The following is a 12,081-nucleotide window of genomic DNA, read 5'->3' on the forward strand; positions in this document are numbered from 1 at the left end:
AGATTTGTACTGGCATAACTTAACAACTGCATTTTCCACAGATGCTTTTAACCACGGAAAGAGGTGTCTAAGGGCACCACAGATATCAGCATGTTGCGTTTACTATTGTGTCCACTTTTCCATCTTGATGACAAGGAGCCTGCCTCCTTCATCATTCCCACTACAGAATTCACAATGGTTCACACCTTGAAATAATTTCAGTGTTATTAACCTGGATTCTATTTGGATGAAATGAAACCAGAACGTGAGTTCAAGGAACATACATGATGTATACTAAACCACTGAGGTTTTTTTTTTTTGGTTTGTTATTAGAATCTACAGAACAAGACTATTTTCAAGTAAACATTCTCTTCCCACCCTGTAAATAAAGGGATATCATTTGTACTGTATTAACTCGCTCTATATTCACCACTATTGTTGCTGATGGTCACATAGCCAAATTTTGATTGTCTTCTGGAACATCTCCAGGATTTAATTTACTTTATGAAAATCTTGGCACAATTTCTAAAAAAAAAAAAAAAAAAAAATTAAGCCTGCTTCAGCCATCTGGGTGGACTGCAGCAGTACATCAACAATTGATGTTAATGTATTTAAGAAGAACTAAATTGTTTGCAATGAATCTGCTTCATTCTCTTATCTTCTGCTGCTAAGAAAAGGTTTTATTATATTACTCCTGCTTGCTGCACAAAACCCACAATTGCATGAAGGATTATCCAAAGAAGTGAAACAGTTCGGCACCTTTGTGCTAATATAAGCTTCTGCTATGACTGTATTTTCCACACTTAAGTGCCCCACACTGGAAGGGAAAGCTTCATTCTTTGAAATACAAACACAACTTCAGTATTTCTTCAGTAAGTAATCACCTTCTTTCATTGATGTTTTCTGGAAATGGTTACAAATCTTTCTTCCCCTACAATAGGTCAAACCAAAAGGATTCAAATTGGGTTAAAATTTCAACATTGAAATTAATCCTCTTCCTCATCTGAGACCGTAGAGCTTTCCATAAGCCCCAAGTGGCTTTCTTGTCAGAAAGAAGTATAAATCCCAGTGACTTTCAGTCATAAACTGATACTTTTCCAAAATACCCCACCCCAGCTGTTAGGCAACTCTTGTATTGCCACAAGAACAAATACAGTCTTAAAAAAAGGCCCTTCAAAATACTTCCAGTTTGGAGGCATTTTTATTACTTCAGTTACTATGACCTTGATATTTTTCTGGGTTTTTATTTTGTATTGTCACTCCCATAGAAGAACACGGCCTCCTCTCTTTGCTTGGAGAAAAAAATAAAATCAGTTATCTCTGAGCAGTAATATAGGATTATTTATGCTTTTCCATTCTGTGCACGTTGTATGAGTTTCATCAAATTAACTTTTCATCACAAGGATTTCTATTATGTTTATAGTTTCTGAAACAATTCAACTTCTGACTGATATTTGCTGTTGAAGTGTTGATGTTTCAGTTGAATAGGTCCATCAGCTCTAAAGTTTCTAACATATCAAAATATGACTAAGATTCCTATTTTAATACTTACTGGCTTTGTGTAGTATTTTTTAGTTTGAAAACAGGTATAATAGTTCAGATCATGTGTTCAGTGTGAACTTTTGAGAAGTGAAAAAAGACTATAATACTGTTTTTTCAATAGGAATATGATAACTCTTTCACTACTTTATTAGTTATCTTGTGTGATATTACTCCAGTCATTAGCAAAAAATATTTCAGTATAGAATAGTTAATACATGACTGTTTCACTTCTTATTATGATGAAGTTCAAGATAATTTCATCAGTATTTTTCTGGCACCAGAAGTGGTTTTCAGGCTCTCACAGTGCAATAAACTACAATTATCATTCTTATCTTCATAAAGCTCAAACTTCCTTACTGGACAAAATGACTCCTCCTCTTCCTGCATTTGGCACTAGTCCTTGCTGACCTACCTAGGAAAGAAAAGAAAAGTGCAATGTATTACTATATTTGCAGGTTCAATGAGGAACATGATACTAATGTGTGCATTCTGTACCTATAGCATACTTAGTAAAAATTGACTCCTTTCCCAAACAACACTGGCCAACTCAAAAAAAGCATATCCTACTTCAAAAAATCCCTCACCCTACAGCTGTCACAGGTCTACCTTGCCTCATGTCATCAGTGCTGGCAGTGCCATTGCCACTGAGAGTGATGTTCTTACAGTCCCCGAAAAAAAATCTCTAGCAGTACATGTCACTTAAATGGCAATTTAAAAGCCCCATCACGTTAGCAAAAGCAAACGCTGAAAGTTTTCATTTATCCCCTGTTATCAGAAGAATACTTCTTTGGAAAAAAAGATTTTTCATCAGAGCGTGCACTAGTAACCATTTATATGTAATTTTGATTTCTCAGTAAATAGCAATCACTGGAAAACACCTAACAAATGAAAGAAACTCAGATTCTATGAAGAGAAGCAGCAATATGTTAGTAGAACTAAAGTTACAAAATTCCTGATGGTAAATTTCTGAGAAAAAATGGCTGCCTTCCAATTGCAAGCATAGTCTCTGACACAAATGCCCACATATCTCTGCAGCTTTATTACTCTCAGTTGTTGTTATTGTTTTTTTTTTTTTTTTTTTAAGGTTTCTTCAAACATTCATTTCAAATTGAGACATTTTCCTACAACTTCTAAAGTTACCTGTCAGAGAATAATTTACAATTTTATAACTGTTTAGCCTCACAATTCCACTGCTTAACTGCAAATATAAGCTAATGGCTTCAATTTTATGAAGCCTTTGAAAGCAATATCTAATCTCAGCCAACATGGAATTTTCTGTATTGCATTTTTATTTCATCTTCATCTATACGCATCACTGATTAGTTGTTTTCTTTTCCCTCAAGGTTGTTTCATACCTTGCTTCTACCTGTTTTTTTGTTTGTTTGTTTATATATATATATATATATATATATATATATATATATATTTTTTTTTTTTTTTACAAGAAATTTACAAGAAATGAGGAGCTTCAGGAATGCTTTAAGCTTTGTCTTTGTGACTGAGTGTCTTTTTTCAATCATCTTTTTTAAACAGAAACAAGAGATGTGAGTTAAATACTCCCATTAAAACATAAGTTCTGTCTTTATTTACTTAATACTTCTTCACTATTTCAAATATTTTAACTCTTCCAACATGCTTAATGGAGAGAAACCACTTTCTTTATTTTGTTACTTTTCCCTCAATAAGTACCTCTGTTGATATGCTGCAGGTTCTCTCTAAGAATAATTTAAATTCAATGAAGCCAACGATATTTAATAATTGCACATTCATTTCATATTTCTAGCATCAATTGTATTCTAATGAATACTTGTTGAGTGTGTTGGGACATCTGACTGATATTCCAAGTATTTTTTCTCTTATTCTAGCTAGAGATCTGGAAAGAGCAACCTAAAGAAAATGATTGAGCTAACTGGGATTGTTTCACAAGAAAGAGAAGTCAAGAGAAGTATATAACTGTCTAAATACACAGCAGGCTGCTTCTGCTATAAAAAGGAGATACTTATACATTGCAATTTATAGTTAGCAATGGGTTAAACTGCAGGAGAGAATTTTTAAAGGTTAGACAGTGCTCCACCTTAGTACTTTTCAGTGCTAGCCATAATCCAGTCCTCAGACAGAACGTGGAGTTGCTTTAACCTTTATTGGATATAAATAACAGTCATAGCCCTCTAAGAGAGAAAGCAAGTATTTTGAGGGTTGTTCACTGAAATTTACTTCTGACTGCCTACTGCATAGTTCTAAAAATATTAATTAGGAAGTCAGCCACAAATACATAAAGAATAATTAAACTAAGTGGAATAGTGAAGTTTAAGATACCTTGTCATACCGTGATAATCAAAACAGTATCAATGAACTTTCAATCACAGCAAAAATGGTTGTCCAGTGATGGGTCCTTCATTATTAGGATAAGTATGGTCCCCAGTGAACATCTTCCAGTTTTTGTGAGGAATGGTTTCATTATGGTGCTTTGCTCATTGCATATACTTTGAAATCACAGTAATTATAAAAAACACCAGTTGTGATAATTCTCTTAAATAAATTTGCTTTCCAACTTTGATACATCATTTCCACCTAAAATGCTAAACATGACCAATCAAGGCCAAAAATTCACAACATAATATACAGTAAGAAAGATACTTAAATATAAAAACAGCTAAAACAGAGTGAAAGCAATGTATCAACCTTGCTACAACAGTCATTAAAAGAAATCACAGTAATACACATGAGAAATCATTTGAAAAGGTTCTTTTTTAGAAAAAGTATTTTTTAAAATTATGCTCTTTTTCATTTGTTGAAAAGCCTGGAAAGGCAAGTACAATTATGCAGCTTTCTTAGGAACTACGCCCAATTATTCTTTCCTTTAACTGTGTGAGTAATTCTTTGGCAATAAGCCTTCAAAATTAAAAGTATGAACACTGAATTATGTGCAGAACAATTTAACAAAGACTGCTCAAGCAGCACACAGGAATAAGAATCTAAAGTTAGATTTTTATTTGGTCTCAGGAATTTAAGTTGTCAGATAACATTCTATCAGTTGCTGAATCTGTAGGTGCTCTACTGCTTAGTGCTTCATACAATGCCCCTTCCATAGATACTCAGATATTCAGATTTCCATTTAACAGCGTAAAAAAAATTAAGTGCCATATGTTCTTATAACATCATTTTAAACTCCAGATAGACAACTTCCATAGCAAAAATATGGCCATTCGTAGTAAGTCCATAGACAAAAAAGCCCAAGACTGTTCCATTTTCTACTGATGTCCTCATTCTATCACTGAAAAAACAAATCCACTTCAAGACTTTATACTGAACAGAAATAGCAATAATTAAACAGTGGGAAAGAGAAAAAATAAATAACTCAGCTTCATTAACAAAAGCAGAGAACAAAACATAAAAATACTGATGCATAAGTTTAGGTAGCACAAGCTTTCCTCATGGTATCATGAAACTCCTCAAAACATCAAAATACACCACCATCTAAATTATATTGTGCGCATTAACAAAATGGAAGCCACCTCGTAACAGATGATAACAGGATAGTCTTTGTCAGTGTTTTACATAGCTGCTCATTCACAAAACACAAAGATTGTGCTGCTTCTACACCTCTACAGAAAAGCCATAAAGTGGCAGCAAGATATAACTGGAATGGAAGTACTTACTTAATGAGAACGTCACTCTAAGCTATGTTAAGTAAAAATGGATTTTTAACAAAGGATAGAAGTAGCCTAGTAGCATAAAAGGAAACCCGGTTGTCCATCCTTAACATCATTAGGAAGAGGTAGAAATTATTCAATACAGAAATAATAATTGATCATTTGAAGGTCTTTAAAAGAAAATAAGCAGAAAATTTGAGTTGTATATATTTAGTAGTAAGACACTTAAATGCTTAAAGCTTAAATGAACAATTATTTCTGATCTTGAAAAAGCAGAGCTCTTTTATTCATACTATCAGAAGTCATTGTAATAATTGTATAATGAGCCACCTGAAAACTTTCTGAAACTTTTCCATTCCTAGACATACTTATGAGTCCATTAATGCCAAGAAACCTGAAAGCTAGAGATTTCAGGGAGATTATAACAGAATCAGAAAGCTTCCCACCTGTATAAAACTGGCTGTGAAGTCACACCACTAGGAGTGACAGGAGATCATTACTAAGTCAGAATGTTTCATTGATGAACATGGAACACTTTGGTAGTCTCATTTGCTTGTATCATCTGTAATGCTAATTGGCTCCTGTCTTGGTAGATTCAAATGAATCTAAGTAATGAACATGGAGACTGAATTGCATTTCATTCATTTTGTAGGTAAAGCGTTTAAGTCTTCATAACCAGCCCTGGAAATTCTTTTACAGTTTTCAATTTAAAGAAAAAAAAAATCTAATCACAATTTCACATTATTACCTTTTACCTAAACCAGTATTCACCCCTTCTGTGAGATTCACACAGAACGAATTTTACCTCCCTCCTACTCTTCCTCCCTCCCATATTAGAGAAGTATTTGAAAGATATCAAACTATCCCCGGGTCTGCAGAGCAGGGATTTGGATGGGTAACACCAGTGCTCCCTGTAGGACTGTTAGAGACTGAAAAGTTTACAAAGGAAGCAGTCTTCCTGCTGTCACCATAAAAAGAAAAAAAAAAACAAGCAAAAAATAAGTTCACATTATTTCTCAAATGATGACAAAATGTTTTCACCGTAAATAGGGTTGGATTGGCATTTTGACATTTACGCAAATGCCCAAGATGAAAAACCCTGCATGAAGTGGCAGGTACAATAAGAACATTTGTGTTAGGAGATAAGTACAGGAGCTCAGGTCACAGGGTACATCCATCTGTGCTTAGTGAGGTTCTGTGGACTGCTCAGAGTGGAGAGAATTTCTACAGGAAGGAAGCCTGTGCAGGAGGATGATAATTCTAGATGCAGGAACAGGTGAGGAGAAAAACTAACTACTCTGTGCTCGCAGGATTTCACAGGTGGCATTTTAGGCACCAGAGTCATTCCCACAAAAAAGGATAAGGCACAGAATAAAGTCCACAGGGCCAGCCATCAGAAAATTGCATTTTCCAGAGATACAAACAATTTGATGGTTATGTGTCTCTTTCACCATAGTGGTAGACCTGGCTTCTAGAGAAATGTGAAATTCACATTTAAATGAACTCATCTATTAACCATACAGCAGCTAACTTTAGCCAGCTCTTAATTGTTGCAGTTTGCATTTTCAAGAGGTTTGTACTGTGCAGAATAACAGCTCCCAACTTCTCTAACAACCACTGAAGTCTGAAAATATAAAAGGAATTTTTAAGAACTTGCAATTTTGTATTAAAAAGCAGATCAAATAGCATCAAATTCAGATAGTATCTTTAAGTGAGATGAAGCAGTAAATCTTCATTTAGCTGGGGAGAATAACTCCCCCCCCCCCCTCAAAAAAAAAATTACTCTAAAAGGCTTTACAAATCCTAGCCTTCATTTCCATGTTATACTGTACTTGGTAAGGATAGAAGCTGTATAAACTATTTACTATCATTCTCAGTATGAGAGACAGTGTTTTCAGTTTAATTTAATGCAAATTCAAAACTTTTGAGGTCTAAGTATCAAGGACCAATTTCATACTCTGTGTAAAGGACTAGATAATGTTATTATATATTCAACTCAGCACAACAATTTTAACACCACGGTGTGTTTTTTTTTTTTTGCCTAAGTTCTCTCTCCTCAGCCCTTTAAAATCTCCTGAGTTTATAGGTAAATAATCTACAGCTCCTTTAGCAGCCACAGATTGTTATTCACCAGGATTTTAAGTACAAAGAAATTTGTACAAAGAAATCATTCCAAACTGCATACAAGTACACACTTGGTAGTTGTGCTAGGAAAAAAGCCTTACAAAATAACTGCCTCAATATTTTAAATTCCAGTTGCGAATGCTTCCTGCAGGATATTTGCACAACTAGAAAATCATTATAGGTGTGTTAACTTTATTGGATGTCCAGAGTCACAAAGTCCAGCTGAATTGCTTTACAGTCCAGTCCATTTTTAGAATTTTACTTGTGCACTTGTCTTCAGAGCTTGCAATATGACTGAACTAAATATTAAATAGGAAATTTCTTAGACATTATGTGAATCAAAGTTACAGATACGACCACACTAAGTCAATTTTCCTACCATTTTCAAAAGTATTTCTCAAGAAAAAGAAATGAATTCTTCATTTAAATATATATTTGAGTAAGGAATTAACATGAAAGAAAATCAAAATTGTGGCAAAGTCCACCATTAAATATGAATCAAAGTTGCTTAAAAGATGAAAGAAAATTCCCAGTCAACTTCATCTTTTATTGAGGCTAATTCAAATAGTGAGTTTAGCAAAACCATTTAAAAAAAAATAGTTTCTCATTACAAAGAATAGTAGCAATCATTAAAAAACTATATTGGCCTTTTAAGGTTTTGAGGATATAGACTGAATTATGTCTCCAGTACAGAAAAAGAAGCAGCTTGAAAAAAAAAAAAAGCAATTCAAATAAAAGTAAAGGATTTTTTTTCCTCTTCATGTCCCTACAAATATCACGTAATTATTTTAAAAGAAGATTAGTTTGTTTTATTTTTGCTGGCTTGAATAAACTAGAAACTTCCTCATTGAAGGCCTACACTTTTGTGATTCTTGTTTCTTATAAAGAGAACCCTCATTGTTCGTGCATGTTAAATGAAGAAAAAAATTATATTAAAGTAATGAAGTGGTATATTGTTGACATTCTTTGCAGCCAGCCTTTCAGTCTCTTCCTCATATGATCTCAATCCTTTATTTCCATACTACAAATTTTACATCTTGAAACAACTTCTAAAGGGGGAAGACTTACATTAGATGTCTGGGGGAAGTTTTCCACCGAGAGAGCGGTGATGTGCTGGCACAGGCAGCCCAGAGAATTTGTAGATGCCCCAACCTTGGAGGCATTCAAGACCAGGTTGGATGGGGCCCTGGGCAGCCTGATATGGTGCTTTATCTACTGGTTGGCAACCCTGCCAATGCAGAGGGTTTGGAACTTGATAATCCTTGAGGTCCCTTTCAACCCAAGCCATTCTGTGATTCTGATTCAATATAGCACATTTAATTTGGGATCACGTAATCAATGGTGACACATTATTTTCCTGATCTTGACTTTTCTTGTGGTAAAAGTCACATTCAGATCTCAATGCTCTCACTGCTCAGCACACATACTGTTTAAGAAGAAACTAATTCCAACATGCTTTGTCAAGGACTGCTTTGTTAACAAAATGGAGAGTCATCATATTGTTTGAGTTATGGGAGTTGTAACATCAGTCATCTAAATTCAGCTAAGCGCTACTGCAGATGAATCAGCATTTATTGTTTCCACTTTCAGCCAGCAACATACTATTTAAGAAAAATTTTTAGCTTCAGCCCAGCTTCAACATAGCTGATACTGTGAAAATAATTCCTGGATCACACACAGTTTCAAGGTAGTACCCATACTGAAAATGCATTTTTCTTCTCCTTGCTCACGTTAAGTCATAGAATCATAGGACGGCTTGGTTGGAATAAACCTTAAAAGATCATCCTGTTCCAACCCCTCTTCCACAATTGGCCTGCCAAGGGCCCCATCCAACCTGGCCTTGAATAATTCCAGGGAAGGAGCATCCAAAATCCTCTGGGCGCATATAAATGGATTTAAAAAATAATAATAAAAAAACCCCTACTCCCTACTACAAGGAAACATAGCTCTATTAAGTATCTTGAAGAAATGACAGCCACAGATAAAATTCAATATTAGGAAGAAATTTGCAAATACCACCTCTTCCAAATATGAATTTAAACACTGTTAAACAACAGGCTGATAGTAATGTTCAGCATGATCTTCTTACATTAGAAGGCTGTAAAAGCCTGTTAAACACAAAGAATTAAAAGTCCTATTATATTGTTATGCCAAATAATTTATTCATTAGTACTCAATATCTATTAGAAACCCAACAGAAAAATTATTCCACCATATATAGCTTGAATATTAATTATGCACCAGATATTGTTTCTAGCCATAGATAGACATCACACTGAAACAAAAATACCTAAGTTAGCCTGATGCTGTTTATAAGTAAACTACTTGCAGCTTATTGCTGAGCATTCCTATGTTGTATAGGAAAACATCAGGCCAAACTCATCAGATATATTCAGTAAACAAAACAGAAAGCTTACAAGAAACATTAAATAACATAGAACTGTACTGAACAATATATATTATAGGAGGACATACACTACATCCACCGATTGAATAGAAACTGTTATTACATACCTTATCATTGTAAGTTTGAAAAAAATTTTTCTCAGAGGGAGAGCAAAGTCACAAAGGAATTGACTGGAAATGCATATGTTGAGGTCCAACATCATTAAGGATTAGAGAATTAAGACAAAATCAGGGATGGTAAATATCAAAATGAACCAGATACAAAGACATAGTACAGGGCCTAAATTCTTAGTTTATAACTTTGGGCTTAGAAATTACTGTTTTCTACATTGTATGCACCAGCCTCATTACCAAAAGCTATGAAATGGAAAGATTTATTATTACTTTTTCTTAAAATCAAAATCACTCTATTTGATTTTATATCTGTTATATCTATTACTGCAGAACTTTCACAGCATCACAAAGAAATGCAGTTGTTCTGTACTCCAGAACTTTTAAATCCATGACTTGCATGCTACAGCTTAGAAGTTCCATAGTAGAATCCCCATTTATTAGCCTGTAAAAACTCGAGAAATAAATTTGGAGATTAAAGAAACTAAATTAATTTTATATCTGGATAACATTTTGTTCATTATATACAACTTCTTGGCTCCTTTTATCTGAAGTCTTTAACTGATCATTTTGGCAGCGTCCGTTGACAGAATATTAATTGTTCCAGGACAGTATTATTTTCCATTTCATAAAGTGACTGGCATTGCTTCCTTCATTTCTTTGGATAAGATAATGTATCCAGAAATATGGTTAATCCCAGGGTTAAAGTATTTAGTTCAGAAAAACTTTGATATCGTTAATCATGGTTTTGAATGGTGAAGTCAGCAAAGAGGAAAGTTTTGGTTATCATTTGTTAGAAAAACAGTCTTGATGCAATATTTTATCTTTTGCATAACATTCACTTGATATTTCAACTTCATTACAGTAACAAAGATACTTGTATTCAAGTACATCTTACAAACCCAGCCTAAGTTACCTATTTCAGAATGCTACTATACAAAAAGGCTTTAGAATTACTCCTGTTATTTGTTCCTTAAGACAGACAAGCAGAGAGACAGGCATACAGACATCTGTTCTATAACTATTAGATGCAAAGAAATTCCATTTTCATAAAAAAAAACTAAAGCTAAGCAATCTCTATTTCATAAACAAACCAGTCTGGTTACAGCTGTCAGGAAAACTATAATCCTGAAACTAAAGAGATTTCAGTAAATTAGTTCTGTTCCATACTGAGAGAACAAAGAAAACTGTTGTTGCTCAATAGAGTTTTAGAAACAAAGAAACAAACCAAACAACTACAAAAAAAAAAAAAAAAAAAAAGAACAAAAAACCCCAACACAACAGAACCCAATGGAAATCTTAGAATTCCTGAAGTGTAAAACATCTAACTCCAAAGGCTAAAGCATTTAGGTTAATTAAAAACAGGTTTTTCACAGTTAAAAAGTGTCCTCGGCTTTGTTTATTCTCAGACTCACAAACCACCTTTCTGATTGAAAAGAAAATTCCATCCCACATATCTAAAATATATAGTTTGCAGCATTCATCTAACTCCTACATATACAAAGTGCTGCCATGACAACATCGGATGCTGGAAGTAAGTTAAATAGATCATATTCTGCAGTTAGATGCGCTGTTCTGACATCCACATATGATTATTTCAACTTATATCTAGTGACAAATCTGCAACCCTGAGAAAAAAAATCTGGAAGTATAAGGATGCTCTTTTTTTTTTTTTTTTTTTAACAGTCCCTAGCCAGCTGCTGGCATGCTCATGATGTCATTTACGGGATCTGCTACTGCCTGAGAATATTTTGTCTTTGCCCTGGCCTGGTGACAGCTTGGAGTAACCAAGTACATAAAGGGCTTCTCACCATGGGGTTTTTATACCTGATCCTTAACTGCTGGCTGAAACCAAAGTATACACACCAGCTTCATTACACCCCCTCTGAAAAGTTGATTTACAAAAACAACCACCACACCACCAGAAAATAAGACTTTGGAACATGGCTGCCTCTTCTCATATGTTGCAAATCAGTCTGCATCGGCTAAAGCTATCTGATTCTTTGCATCACAACATAAAGCCTTTAACTCATTCAATCTTCTTTCTACTTTGGGTCAGTTAATATAAACAAAATCTTGGTCCAAATTACTTTAAAAACTAAGGTAGATATAATTTAGCCCTTAAAATTCAAAGTTGCTCTATTGTACTATAATAAGGAGTAAAGGTCAGATGAAGTTTACTGAAATAAATATTTGAATTATCACACAGGCATCATCACACCTTAAATGTTAACAGTTTCTGATAGGAAATAAATTTTCAGAGACA

At 34.1% G+C, this 12,081-nt stretch overlaps 1 long non-coding RNA gene across 1 annotated transcript in view; it reads right to left on the reverse strand.

Moving 5' to 3' along the window:
• Nucleotides 1–301: 301 nt before the first annotated feature.
• The window catches only part of LOC116229665 (uncharacterized), a 46,136-nt gene continuing 34,356 nt past the window's right edge, over nucleotides 302–12,081 (reverse strand). Inside the window, exons 2-3 of the long non-coding RNA XR_004167055.2 lie at nucleotides 1,879–1,933; nucleotides 302–504 (exon numbers count right to left, since the gene is read on the reverse strand). This is a non-coding gene — a long non-coding RNA (uncharacterized LOC116229665). The remainder of the gene's footprint in view (nucleotides 505–1,878; nucleotides 1,934–12,081) is intronic.

Source organism: Phasianus colchicus, chromosome 14 (assembly GCF_987193195.1).
Source record: "Phasianus colchicus chromosome 14, bPhaCol1.hap1.1, whole genome shotgun sequence".
Taxonomy (NCBI): Eukaryota; Metazoa; Chordata; class Aves; order Galliformes; family Phasianidae; genus Phasianus; species Phasianus colchicus.